The sequence below is a fragment of the Idiotropiscis lumnitzeri genome, chromosome 6, assembly GCF_059441095.1.
Source record: "Idiotropiscis lumnitzeri isolate Australia: NSW breed Sydney's pygmy pipehorse chromosome 6, RoL_Ilum_1.0, whole genome shotgun sequence".
Classification (NCBI taxonomy): domain Eukaryota; kingdom Metazoa; phylum Chordata; class Actinopteri; order Syngnathiformes; family Syngnathidae; genus Idiotropiscis; species Idiotropiscis lumnitzeri.
The window spans coordinates 3,575,665-3,588,613 of NC_142396.1; positions in this window are offsets into that span (position 1 = coordinate 3,575,665).

Below are 12,949 nucleotides of genomic sequence, written 5' to 3' on the forward strand. Positions count from 1 at the left end.
CCAGCAGCCAGACAAGACTTATGACTTATCTTAGCCTAGCTCGTTTAGGTTCTGGTCGAGCAAACTTGCGTTCGCTTAGCGCTGTGAGCTTACTTAGCGAAGCCTAAAACGATCCAATTATTTCTCCACAATCATGTCGCGAATGCACTCGGCAAATGTGGTAAGAAACAGCGCCATCTACTGAGAGCCTCCGCTGCGGTGAGTCCGGACGGTGTAGCCAAAGTCGGAATTAAAAGAACAAATGTTACATTTATAAACACAAAAGCAAACAGCGTTAAATGGACGGGGAGTGAAAAAAAAACACAGAGAGGTGAACCATAACAAATAAAATAAAACCATATTTTCTCATACAAGTTGGATAATTAGAAATATGGACGTGTGAGGAAAACAGACGTGTGAACTTATTTTTGGAGGCCCTGGCAGAGACGAAACGATTACAGAAAATGCTTGTATTTTTGTTTGCATGTGTAACCCTGGCTCAGCATGATTGCGCGTGCGTGTGTGCGTGTGTGCGCGTACGCGCGTGTGGGCTGATCTTGGCCGCGGCCCGCCGCCGTCTGTAAAGAAACAGCCGGAGGCAAAGCCAACAGCGGCCCGGCTCGGAGAGCCTCGGGGCCCTGCCAGGCGGCGACAGATTCCAGAAGTTTCCACGGTGCTGTGTCGCCATGCCAACGGGTTTTTGGCATGCCGCCGCCGTCCCGACCCGCGCACCTGGCCCACCAAGACTCCAGAATCACCTCTGCTGTCACAGTGTGATGAACAGGTCATTTACAACCCAAGTGTTTGTGTGTTTTTAAGAGTTATGGGTGCAGGGAAAGAAAACAGTGTGGCAGCGCAGTGGACCTCCTGTGTGCGCCGGCCCAATCAAACTGAGGAACCGTGGAAAACCCTCTCTCTCTCGCACGCACGCTCGCTCACGCGGTGGCGGCAGGCCGTGCGCTTGCTACCTGGGCTTTGAGTGGTGACTTCATCCACCTCCCAACACGACTTTTCAGAATGCAAGCAGCAAACTCAAACATCATCGGGAGCAGTTCACGATCAATCGTGTACCTTGACTGAGCAAGCTTAGAACTTAAATGGGGGAAAGAAATGAAAATAAAACTAAAAAGAGTCATTTACACGGGATTAGATCCAAAAAAAAAAAAATAGTGAATAAGTGGGGAATGGCAGATAAAAGAGAAAAGAAAACTTGAGTTGGAGTTACCCTACCCTATCCTCAAGCACAGGGTGTGAGTACTTTTGCAATCGGTGCAGAAGGATACGACTCATAAGATGGAAGTGAAGATTTGCCAACGCGATGGAAATCATGTGACGCCGAGGCCTCGTAATTCAGCCGACACTTTTATCATCCGTGACGCCGCGTTGCCGACGTGATGCGATGTGCCAAATAAAATGGGAGCGTCTCTCTCACTCGCTGGAAAAGGGGGAAAAAAAAAATCCCAAATTCCCCCTTGTTGAATTCCGACATTCAATTTTTGTAGGTGGAGAAGAGCAGACAGTCTGCGGTGGTGAAAATGAAAAGTGGCCCTTGGTGCAGCTCCACTTTTGCATTGAGCCTTTTTTTTTTTTTTCACCCACAAAGCAAATAAAGTCGGGCTGTTGAGTTAATAACACGCACAAGTGATTTAAGTGAACTTAATTTAATATTTAAGCACAGCCTTTTATTAAACGACACCTGATACTCGTGTGCTCCATTTTTTTTTTTCCCCCTCCGATGTGTCACAAAGCCGACGAGGAGGCCCGCGCCGGAGCTTCACTTGTCTCGTTTGCTCGGCTTTGCTTACTTCGCTTAGCCTAATAAATCCAAATGAGCCGAGCGAGCCCGGCCGTCGGCCACCTGAAAGACTCAAAGAGCCATTTGGACCGCGTCACCCGCAAAAAACAAAAGAAAACGCGGGAGCTGAAGCGAAATCAAAGCCAAACTGGCAATGACCACCTGCGGACGACCAAAAACGTCGTCGACGCGCGATGGGCATAGTCTTCTCTCCGATTATTTGAGCTTCATCTTAACACGCGATCGCAAGCCGTCATCTGCGAGGTGTCGTCTTCATATCATTTCGTTTGACAGCGCTCCTCGGAAATCTTTCTTTTCTCCGATTTTACCTGCCCCAGTAAGCCTTCCCAATTTCAGACCAAACTCGTTGACGCTTTGAACTCAAGCATTCTCTTTGCTGTCCAACTCTCAAATGCAGACCGTGGAACACGCTCGTCGATTATTCTTGTTCCTTTTAGCAGACGAGCGCGTTCCAATATCGTGGGATCGAAGCAAACTCACCAAAGATGACGTCCATTTCATTCAAAGAAGTTCTAATCGCGTTCTTTGATTCTCAAATACGATCTAAATGCTTTACAGGCTTGCTTTCTCCGAAACATTTCTCAAAAGTGCCCACAAGCGCCACACTTTTTTTTTGCAAGGCCCAGTGGTAACTTGAACGCGGTGTTTTGTTCTGAGAGGCGCGAAAGATCAACAGCGAATATGGCGGCACAATATTTGCAAAGCATGCAAATTATTTTGGAAGTCACCCAAACTGAGTTAAAATATTTTGGATTCATCACCGGAGTTAACGCTTTCATTTTGGCAGCCCCAATATATATATATATATATATATATATACAGCATGCAGCGAGAATTCAGAGGCTTAATGTACTTTAAAAGTGTTGAAACACGTCTACTTTGTTTGAAACATTTCGTAATGCCATTTTAAAATATGTGATTTACTTTCAAATCGGCGCCCATTTTTTTGGCCTCCGACGGACTTCAAACGGGCTCAAGCGGTTGACGGTGAACTTGAATTTGAAATCTTGATTTTCCTGGAACGCCGTTGCCGTGGCGCTGCGTTGTTTACCGATAAAAGTGACACTTTAAACATGCAAACGCACGAGTGAGCTTCAAAAGTTGGGATTCTTTTTGGGGGGTTTGCGCAAGTAGCTTTTGGTGAGCTTGGGCCTGTTTGTACTTTGACAGCAAATGCTTTGAAGCTTGAAAGAACACACAAATCCTTTTTATTGGAGTCCTCCCGCCCCCCCCTGCTAAGTCATCAGGTGTTTGCCTCCGTCTGCCAGGAAGGAAGTCCTCGTGAACGTCGAGCACAACGGCGCAAACAATACACAGTCACTTTATTTTGGGAGAAGGACTCCAATTTGTCACGGTCGATCTTGTCCACTAAATGTGTGGACGTGTTTTACGGTCATCGGCCGCCGTGCGTGGGCGTGCTTCAGCGTGTGTGGCTCTGTTCTTTGCCATTTGTCTTTTTTGCACGTTGGCGACGGTCAGCTCGGCCGCTACGCTTGACTTTTCCATCGGAACCGTTTGGCCGGCCAAGGAAGAGGAAGCGGCAACACGGACGGACGCTTTCCTCGCCCCTGGACGAGAAATGACATTCGCACGTGGGCCACAAATGTGCGCGTGCCATCGGCGTCTGTCCGTTCACACACGCATTTGATTGAAGCATCTGCCCGTCTGTCAGCTCGACACGATAGTTCCGATGAATGCCGTGATACATTGCGCGGAAAATGCCTTCTTTTGGCCTTCAAGCTTGCCAGCGCACACAAAGCAAACACGTCACACCGACGCCACCACTTTTCTCCCGCCATTAACACGGAACTTGAAAGCAGCTCTGCAACCAGCGCACACACACACACTCTCGCCGCGTCCCAACCCCGTGCCCGCACCCCGTAATCCAACCGAACCACAAGGCTCCTCTCTCCTTGGGGACAGTGTAACATAAACATAGTCAGCGTGCGTGCCTCATCGTTTCCAGAAGCCACCCACCCACACCAGCAAGCGCGAAACGAGATCTGCCGTCTGAATCGCAGACGCTTGCTTGATTTGCAACTCACAAAAACTGCAAAAGGTTCATCCTTTCCTTCTTGTTTTTCTTTTTTTTTTACGGGGGGGGTATTTTTTGCTCACGTAGCAGTAAAGTGAAAAACCTGCCAAACTGGGAGCACATAAAAGACAATATTTGCAATTTGTCCCCTCCATTAAAACACACCTTTTAATTTATTCTCAAGTACTGAAATGAAGTTTCTTCATCTTGCCCTTCTTTAAATAAGAAACAACGTGTCACGGTCCGGGTTGAGGTAGGTGAGGACCCAAACGCAGGGAAGCCAGGCAGGGGTAACTTAAAGGGCATTTAATAACAGAAAACAAAAGGCAAACGAGGGATTGGAAAAACTGGACAACGACGGGAAACCAACGACAGGGACAATGACGGTGAAAATGACAGTGAACCAACAAGAAGTGAAAGCAACCAGGGAAAAATTGACGAGACAACGAGGAGCACCTGGACAAGACACGGAGGGTTGGAAGGACCGGATTGGTGGAACGAACACAGGTGGACACAATAGACAAGACGAGACACAGGAACATGAAACCAAATACGAAACCAAAAATAACAAATACAAATCATGACACAACGCATGCTTTTCGTCACGTGGATTATGACGACAAAGTTTATGCTAATAACGGCATGTGGACAACTCTGCTTTATTTTTGTATAAACGGACGCGTACTGTCAAACAAAAGAGAATTTATTGATTTATTTATATTTCAACACCAAAATGACAAACGCAACAATATACAGTGTTAACTAGAATCCACAAGCCTAAAGCTAATATAATGCAAATTAACATTGACAGGCCAACAAATTAGCATGGACGCTACTTACATTCTGAGTCACCGACAGTAGCCATGAAACTCTTCTTCATTTTTTGCTGACATGACTGCACTATACTGCTCCCGGTGGCCAAATCGTGCACATCATAGAGAGCAGGGGTGAATTAATTAATATGATGCACAAACTATTTGATTGTTCTCGCTTTATGTTTTTCTAAAGTAGAATATCATTAATAGTGACATTCTAACCACATTGGCTTGTTTCTTCCTCATCTTGTTAATTTTGCAGCTTCTCTTCCACTGGAGCTCAGTGCTGCCGGTACTAGACCAAAGGCACGGCATTCTTTTTTTTTTTTTACTTTTCTGTGTATTGCTAGACCCCCCCCTCGCCGATTGTGTAAAAAATCCATGCTACATGCCTGTTTGCTATTTCTGTTCTTTCTTTTCTGTTCCCAATTCCCCGAATTAGGTGATGGCGATTCACTTGGAAGTGGCTGTACTGAATTTACACCAACTGACCGGTACAAGATCGAAGGCTCATCTTCGGATATGCTGCCATGGATATTACGGCCCTGGATGAGGACCCGCTCCACTGAAGTCATCTTCCTGCAGCACTTCATTCAATTGACTCTTATATTATCTTATCTATTATTGCATAGCATCATTGTATGTGTCAAATGTTGCCCAGTTGGCATCCATTGCAGCCTGGTCATCCTGGAAGGGGGATTCCCCCATCTGTGGTCCCTTCTCAAGGTTTCTCACTTTTCCCCTAATGAGGTTTTGTGAGGTTTTTCCTCGCCCTCCTGGGGGTTAAGATCGGGGATGTCGATTGTGGCTATGGAAAGCCCTTTGAGACTGTCTGTGATTAAGGGCTATACAAATAAAATTGAATTGACTTGACTACCTGTGAGTGTTTTACTTGAATGGACTGCGGAAGTATTTGGACTGGGTTACTTTTCCCGGGCCGTCCTGGCAATGAAAGCCAGGCCCGTGAGCGGCGCACATGCGGCACAAAGCAAACGCTGGCCTCGACGGGCCGCCTTTCCCAAGGAGATGCGGATGGGAGACGCACGTTGGCCGTCGCGGGCAAAACAGGCTTCGCCGGGCGGCGGAGGCGCGGCAACCGTTGGAAAACCGCAGGCGGACAGAAAACAAGCCGCCCGGCCCCGGCCCCGGCCCCGGCCCCGGCACCGTGTTTGACTTACACTCAGTGTTGATTTATCTCCTGCCCGGAGTGTGTAATCCAATGTCTAATGGACTCACTGTTCATGAGTGAATTCACACGTTTGAACTTTTACATCATGGAGGCCCCGGCATGTGTTTTCAATTGGCGAATGCCAAGCTTATTTTAGCGTTGCGCTCATAGGGTGGGGATATTTTGCGCTGACAAATAGGATGGTGTTACGCCAGCTGTTTTGGGCAAGCCGGGGTCAGCGTGGGAACACGGCGGAGGGCGCCGTCGCAGCCGATTATGGCCGTGGCCGCCGCGCATCTCCCGCCTGGAAAGGCGGCGGTGGTTTGGAAAGCCGCTTTTCGCTGCCCTCCTCCTTCAGCGCTCTCAAATTGCCATCAATTTGGAGGCAACTCAACAGGACACTTTGGATAAACACGACCCGACCGTGTAACGGATTAGAAATGTCTTGATTTACGGGGGCACGCATGCAGGCTGGCAGACGCTCTGTTGATGATGACGGCGGATGAAGCGTCAAAAAAGGTTGTTTTTAAAACATGTTTGTTCAGGCAATTATTCCAGAAAGGCAACACGGTTTTCATTTTTTTTTACTTTGTTTGTCAACATTTGCTTCAGTATTTTCCATTGTTTGAGGTTTTTAAGCCGTTTTGGTCATTTTTCCGCGTATCAGACCTGAGTCTATTCTCCAGCCATGAGAAGCATTTCGTCCGTCCTCGCGATATAAAAGGACGATATCAAAATAAAAAAAATGAAAAAGTACATACTCACTCGCTCGTTCACGTACTGACTTACAGGTGCTTGCTCACTAAGGTCGTAAAAAATGTTTCAATACTTAGCGATACTTGTTGACTTTCACACTTTGATACACAATTACTCACTCACTCACACAAAGACGTGTTTTTCACTCACAGAGTGTACTTACTGACTTGCACACTTTTTGACTCGTTGACTTATTTATTTTTGTGCTTCTTTACATCCACACTTACTTACTTTCTGACTTACGTACACAGCAACTGACTGACTTGTTTCCATGCTTATTTTTTGTATTTTGCCCGCACACTTCCTTCGGTCCTGACATACCGACTCAAGTCAACTCATCATTATTTGTGGAACACTTTCAAAACGACCGCAGCTGCAAACAAACTGTCGTACGTCAAGTGAAAATCAGACAAATAAATAAAAAAAATAGTACACCGCTAGCATAAGGGCGTACACGCCGTAAGATGGAGGCGACGGCATCTCAAGTCAAAGACTATTTAAAAATAGACGTTCGCAATTACTTCCTGACTGGCGGAAATATTTGTTCACGGGTGACATGCAGACGTAAGCCCTGCGAGAAGGCCTTCCTGACATCAAGTCGCGATCGCAAGTGTCCATCTACTCGAAGAGCCCGTTCGCTCGTACAGGACAGACGCCAGCGCCATTCATTCTGAAGGCGTACTAAGAAATCTGCCTGGCAACACAAGCTAAAAAGTCCCACCTAAAAATAGAACATCATACGACATGAATGTGAAGAATGTGATGGAAAATGAAATAACACAAGGCCAGGAGAAAAGGCCGCCCGCCGCTGGCTTACAAGCGCAACTTTTAGTGGCGCTGTCAAGTGAATGCGGTCAACAGAAAGACACGAAAATCATCAAATGAAAAAGTCAAACAAGGAAAATATCAAGTACGACTAAAAGTTTCCGAGAACTCGCTACGTAGGCGTGCGCAAAACGCATTAGGCATCGGGAGGACATCCCGACGGGCAGGAAGGAATTTCAGAACACCGTTGCTGAGGTATGCTGTACTGCAAAAACGGATGATTGAAAAAAACAAAAAACAAAACAACCAAAAAAAAAGCACGCTTTGGACGCGCCACTTTCCAGCAGCAAGCGGGTGGCCCACGCGGCATCAATGCGTCCAAAATTCAGGTGTCCCGCGGACGACGAGGGCGCTCAACAAGGTTTCTGCTGCGCCGACTGCACTCAATTGAAAAGAAGCAACGGAGAAATCAACAGAGCAACCAAGTTGACTGTGCCGTAATTGGCCAGCAAAGCGGCAGAGAGCAGCTCATTTCCAACGCACACACGCGCATTTAGGAGCCTTTGGAAAGTCCCAGTCGAGTCGAAAGGTCTCAGCAGGTATCCGGCGAGGTGGAAAGGAAACACACTCACTCGTCCGAATATATAGCGCGCCGTTAAATATAGAACGTGTTTATGGCTCGTGTCATGAAGACGGCCTTGAAGAAAACAAGGGAAATGACGAGCTTTGTGCCGATGCTGAACAGCAAAAAAAATAAATGAGTAGAAGTCGGGAAAGCCTTCGATCAGCATTAGCGGTCATCGGTACAAACAAAGACGAGACCAAGAACTTCAGAAGCAGAATGGAAGCAAAATATTTGAATACATTTTTCTTTTGGCTTCCCATTTTCATGCAGGTTGGATTTCGCTCGCGGAAGGACTGACAAACTTTGTTTCGTCACCCCAAAAAATGAGAAGCCATGAATGACGGATGGGCAAAATGTAGTCAAACGCTCACCATTCCAACGTGTGGAGCTTGGCAACTATTGATCACATTTGTGAAAGAAGACAGATTTGCTCCCCCCTTTGTGAACCAATTCATTTGAATAGTGTGTCAAATCATTCCACAAAGTTTCCGCTCCGTGTTCAACATGCAATGTCGACACAAGTTGCATTCTACAGTCTGACTTGACATCTTTTTCCGTCGGACCGTCACGCAGACGTGGTTCGTCTGGCCAACCTTGTTGACCCACCGGCTTAGCTGTGGTTACACGCTGGACGCAAGGCACTCATTAACGATTTGAGCCCGCTCTTAGCTCGTGTCAACAAACAGAGCGCTGCGGCCGCCATTACCATAACGACGCACGCGTGTGGTCTCCTCATTTGACAGCTTCGATGCAGTTAGAAAAGAATACATGAAGCGGATCTCCGCTACGAGCGTGTGAAATATCCCTCGAGCAGCTCTCACGTGTGTAAGGCGGCAGTGGTCTCCGACTCCATTTTAGCGTACTTCTGCTTTTCCTCAGAGCGCCGCCTGGACAGTGAAAGGCACAAATGTCAAAATCCCCTCAGCATATGATTTGCAAATATACAACTCCCCCGGCATGTCATTTTTGTGTGGATTTTTAACCCCAAAAACCATCAATCCAGTCAGTGAAAATAGCAACAACCCAGAACAGACAGCTAGCGACGGCTTATTTAGCAGAGATGGGCACTTGACCCTTTTTTGCCAGTCAGTCCCCCGGCCCTCCGGCCGCGATCTCGGTACCGTTCCGACCTCGACCCTCCGAACTTATTCATAAAAATGGTCTGCCTCCGCCCCCCCCCAAAAAAAAGCGTCCGTGCATGATGTCGCTGCAGGAGAGATGCTAACGGCAGAGGGGTTTGCGTATGCGGAGACGGGAGACAGCAGTGTGCGTTCCAGTGAGACTGTATTTCCTTATTCTGACATCACGGAACCCGCGCCGCCCACCTGCTATTGAGACATTCCATTACAAGAGGCGAAGGCGGGGGTGGGGGGCAATGCCGCAAACCCTATAAATATCATTAGCTGGCTAGTTTACAATTCAAATCGGCTTCCCTTATGATGGCGGGAAGAACACATCACCCGCACGAGAAAGGATTCGTGGGCGGGACTAAAATGGAACCTTTGGTAATCAAACCCTTTTTTAAAAGTTGCTCCCGTCCGGCTTGACTGTTCCGTCTCCGGCTTGGCTATTAGCTGGCTAGCAAGCCACAAGAAAAAGTATCGGTAAAGAGCGCACCACAATTGCAACTTTGCTCCGTATTTTCTGCCAAAATGAGAAGAAGCAACCCACCGGGTAAGAAAGAGGAAGTAGGCCTTTGCTTTCGGTGGCGGCTAAATGTCAAATGTGGTGTAACATAAAAGATGGCCGTGTGGCACATTTGAAATAATGCACATTGACGGATACCTCCTTTTTTTGTGGGGGGGGGGGGAGTCTTCTTTCTGGGTGGACAGCGTGCGAGTTGCAGCAGGCGGAAGAAAAGTGTTCCAGCGGCCATGCCATGGCATCGCCGCAAGCCAGAAAATACCACAGTAGGGTTTTACGTCTCGCGTAAAAATGCCATGACAACCCCCCCCGGCACCCGCACCCGCAATCCGCGCAACCCCCAGCCGCACCACCTTCAGACAGAGCTGCCTTTGCAGTGGGACGAGAAGCTCGGCTGTGAGTGTGTGTGAGCGTGTGTAGCTTGGCAGGCCGTCTGAGGTTTATGCAAATGTTTTGGGTGACGGGTCGCGGGCAGAACGCGGTGATGCGCGGCTGCCTGGGGGTTTTCTGCAGACACCGAGCTGCCTTTGAGGGCATGAAAAGAAGAGGTGCATCAGACTAGCCCATTTTCTTCTTGTAAACGGGTTGTCACTTTTTTTTTTTACCCACGGTACGCAAAGCGCTTCACAGCATTTCCTCACCTACCTCCTGATGACATGCCATCGGGAACAACATTCGGTATCTTTCCCAAGGATACTTCAACACAGGCACAATGGCCAGGGATCGAACCCACAACCTCTTGGTTGGGAAACGACCACTCTACCACTGAGCCGTGCCGCTCCTTGTCTGAAAAAGCGGCACGGTGGTGCAATGGTTAGCAAGCCCGCCTCACAATTTAGAGGCGCAGAGTTTGATTGCAACCTTCCAGTGTGGGGTGTGCAAGTTCTCCCCGTGCCCGCGTGGGCTTTTTTCCGGGTACTCCGGTTTCCTCCCACATTCCAAAAACATGCACGGCAAGTCGATTGGACGCTCTGAATTGCCCCGAGGCATGTCTGTGAGGGCGGATTGTTGTGTGTCTTTGCGCGCCCTGCGATTGGCTGGCAACCAGTCCACGGTGTAGCCCCGCCTTCAGCACGCCCACGACCGTCGTAAAGATAAGCGGCTCACATAATCGATGGTTCTGTAGAACATTGACATTGAGTATTTTCTGCGGCACCGATGACAAATAATTTGACAGTGATGGATTGGTTTTAGACATCATGAGAATGTCGTTTCATAAAAATGCGGCGCCAAACGTCTGCACGACCATTCACGTTAGGGCTGGGATTAAAAAAAAAATAATAAAATCTACATGGATTTGATGACATTTTCCTATTTTCATTCATACAACTATATATTGATACTTTTTCCCCATAAATGGACATGACTTCACGCCAGATCACGAAAGTAGCGTCTCAAAACAAAATGGCGGAAGCAGTCAAGTCAGCGCCAACGCGCATGAAGGCAGACATATTTATTGTTTTGATCAAGTTATGTTCAAGAGAACACACATGATTCGTGGAACGGCATTGGCTTCAATGCAGAATGTAAATATTCCTATTTTCACAAACGCACCTGGTTACGGCAAACAGTTTGTGCAGATTGCAGCGTGCCTTCTTCTGAGAATGCCTTCCAAACCAAAGTGAAATTGGTACGGCGAGAAATCGGCGAGTGAATCGAAAATCTAATTGAATCAGGACCTTGTTGTATCAAATCGATTGCGGAAATCAGAACCCGGCACTAATTCATATGGCTGCATAATCCAAAATTGTTGTTCAAAATGAATACGCGCGTTCCATTCATGTGTAGAGCTAATTTCAAGATGTGGAGCTTGCGCTTACCCACAACCTTCTTACTCAGTTTGGAGCGACATCCATGTTCAATTTTTCAGCATCCCATACGCATCCCGTGTGTGTACGGTGACGCAATTCTACCGTGTATGCATGCCAGGCGGCGAGATGGCGCGGTGACGTCACGCCGCCATGTCCGCGCACATGCGCAAAGTCTCCCTTCGTCTCTCATCTGCGTTCTTACGTCAGTGATCGGTGCCGCAAAAAAACAAAAGACGAGACAAGTTGACTTACTTTTACGAGAGCCTTCAGACTATAAAGTCAACAAAACCTAAACCGACATTGACCGCATGGGGGTTTTGCCAAACAAAACGCGCCGATATACGAACCTTGTTCATTGAACACGACCATGTGTGTGACGCCAGCAGAGCTGAGCAGAATTTCGAGTTTCGGGCCATGTCAATGTGAACGTAACGGCAGGGCGTATTCCACTTGTCCACTCTGGAGGACGCTTTCCGATTTGGGACTATTCATGCACACACGCACACGCGCACGGAGAAAATATTTGCCCCTTCCCATAAAGACGGAGGATTTCGCTATTGAGGTCCTTTCTGCATTGTGACCTCTTTGGAAACGAGACTAGTAAGGAGTCGTGAAAGCAGATGTCTGTTTTGGAACGTAAAGACTGAAATGAATAATCAAGCAAAGCAAATACTCCCGAAGAGTAAGCGAGTATTGCACTTTCGAACTTCCAAGTCCGTGCGAGAGGTGGAATGACATGGAGGTAAAAATTCTTTTTTTGCGCTTCAGCGTTTGCTTAAAACGAAGCGGAACGGAATTGAAAGCACTCTCCTGTTGAGATGTGAGCACAACTCTGCCAAGCTGGAATCAATTCATCTTCGAAACATATTTCACCGGCAAAATGTGCATTGGCAGATATTTCCTGTCTGAAAAATAATCATTTAATGTACCTGAACTCTAGACTGAGTTTGGACAACACGCTTTTGTCCCACTTCGGACCTCCCCGACTCTCTGTCTCCAGGAGCCTGACATTTATGGTTAACGTGGAAAGAAAAAAAAAAAAAAGAAAAAAACGCTTAGTTGTAAATAAGGAAGTGGGCCCAGAAGCCGTTTTGAGGAGGAGGAGGAGAAGAATGATGATATGACACGCAGTCGGGCAGACCAATGTTGGAGGTGCTCTCGGATTAAAGGAATGCCGAAAAAGCTTTGGCCGACCCTGAACACGAGTTAGGTCATGTGCAGGATGTGCTCATTTCCAACCGTCGACGACGTAACCGAGAAAAAATGCCGGCAAACTCAACGTGCGCGTCATGTCTTATGATGGAAATGGATGAACGAGGCCTCAAATATTGCATTCATCATTGCTGAGGGGACAAAAAAAGCGTCACACCTGAAATACATCCAAAAGACACACACACACACTATATATATATATATATATACAGTGAAACCCCGCTACTTCGCGGTTCACCTTTCGCGGGTTCAGTGCTTCGCGGGTCTAAAAAAAATATTCAAAAATTAAAAACTTTTTTGCCCGGGCACGATCGGGGCTCTCC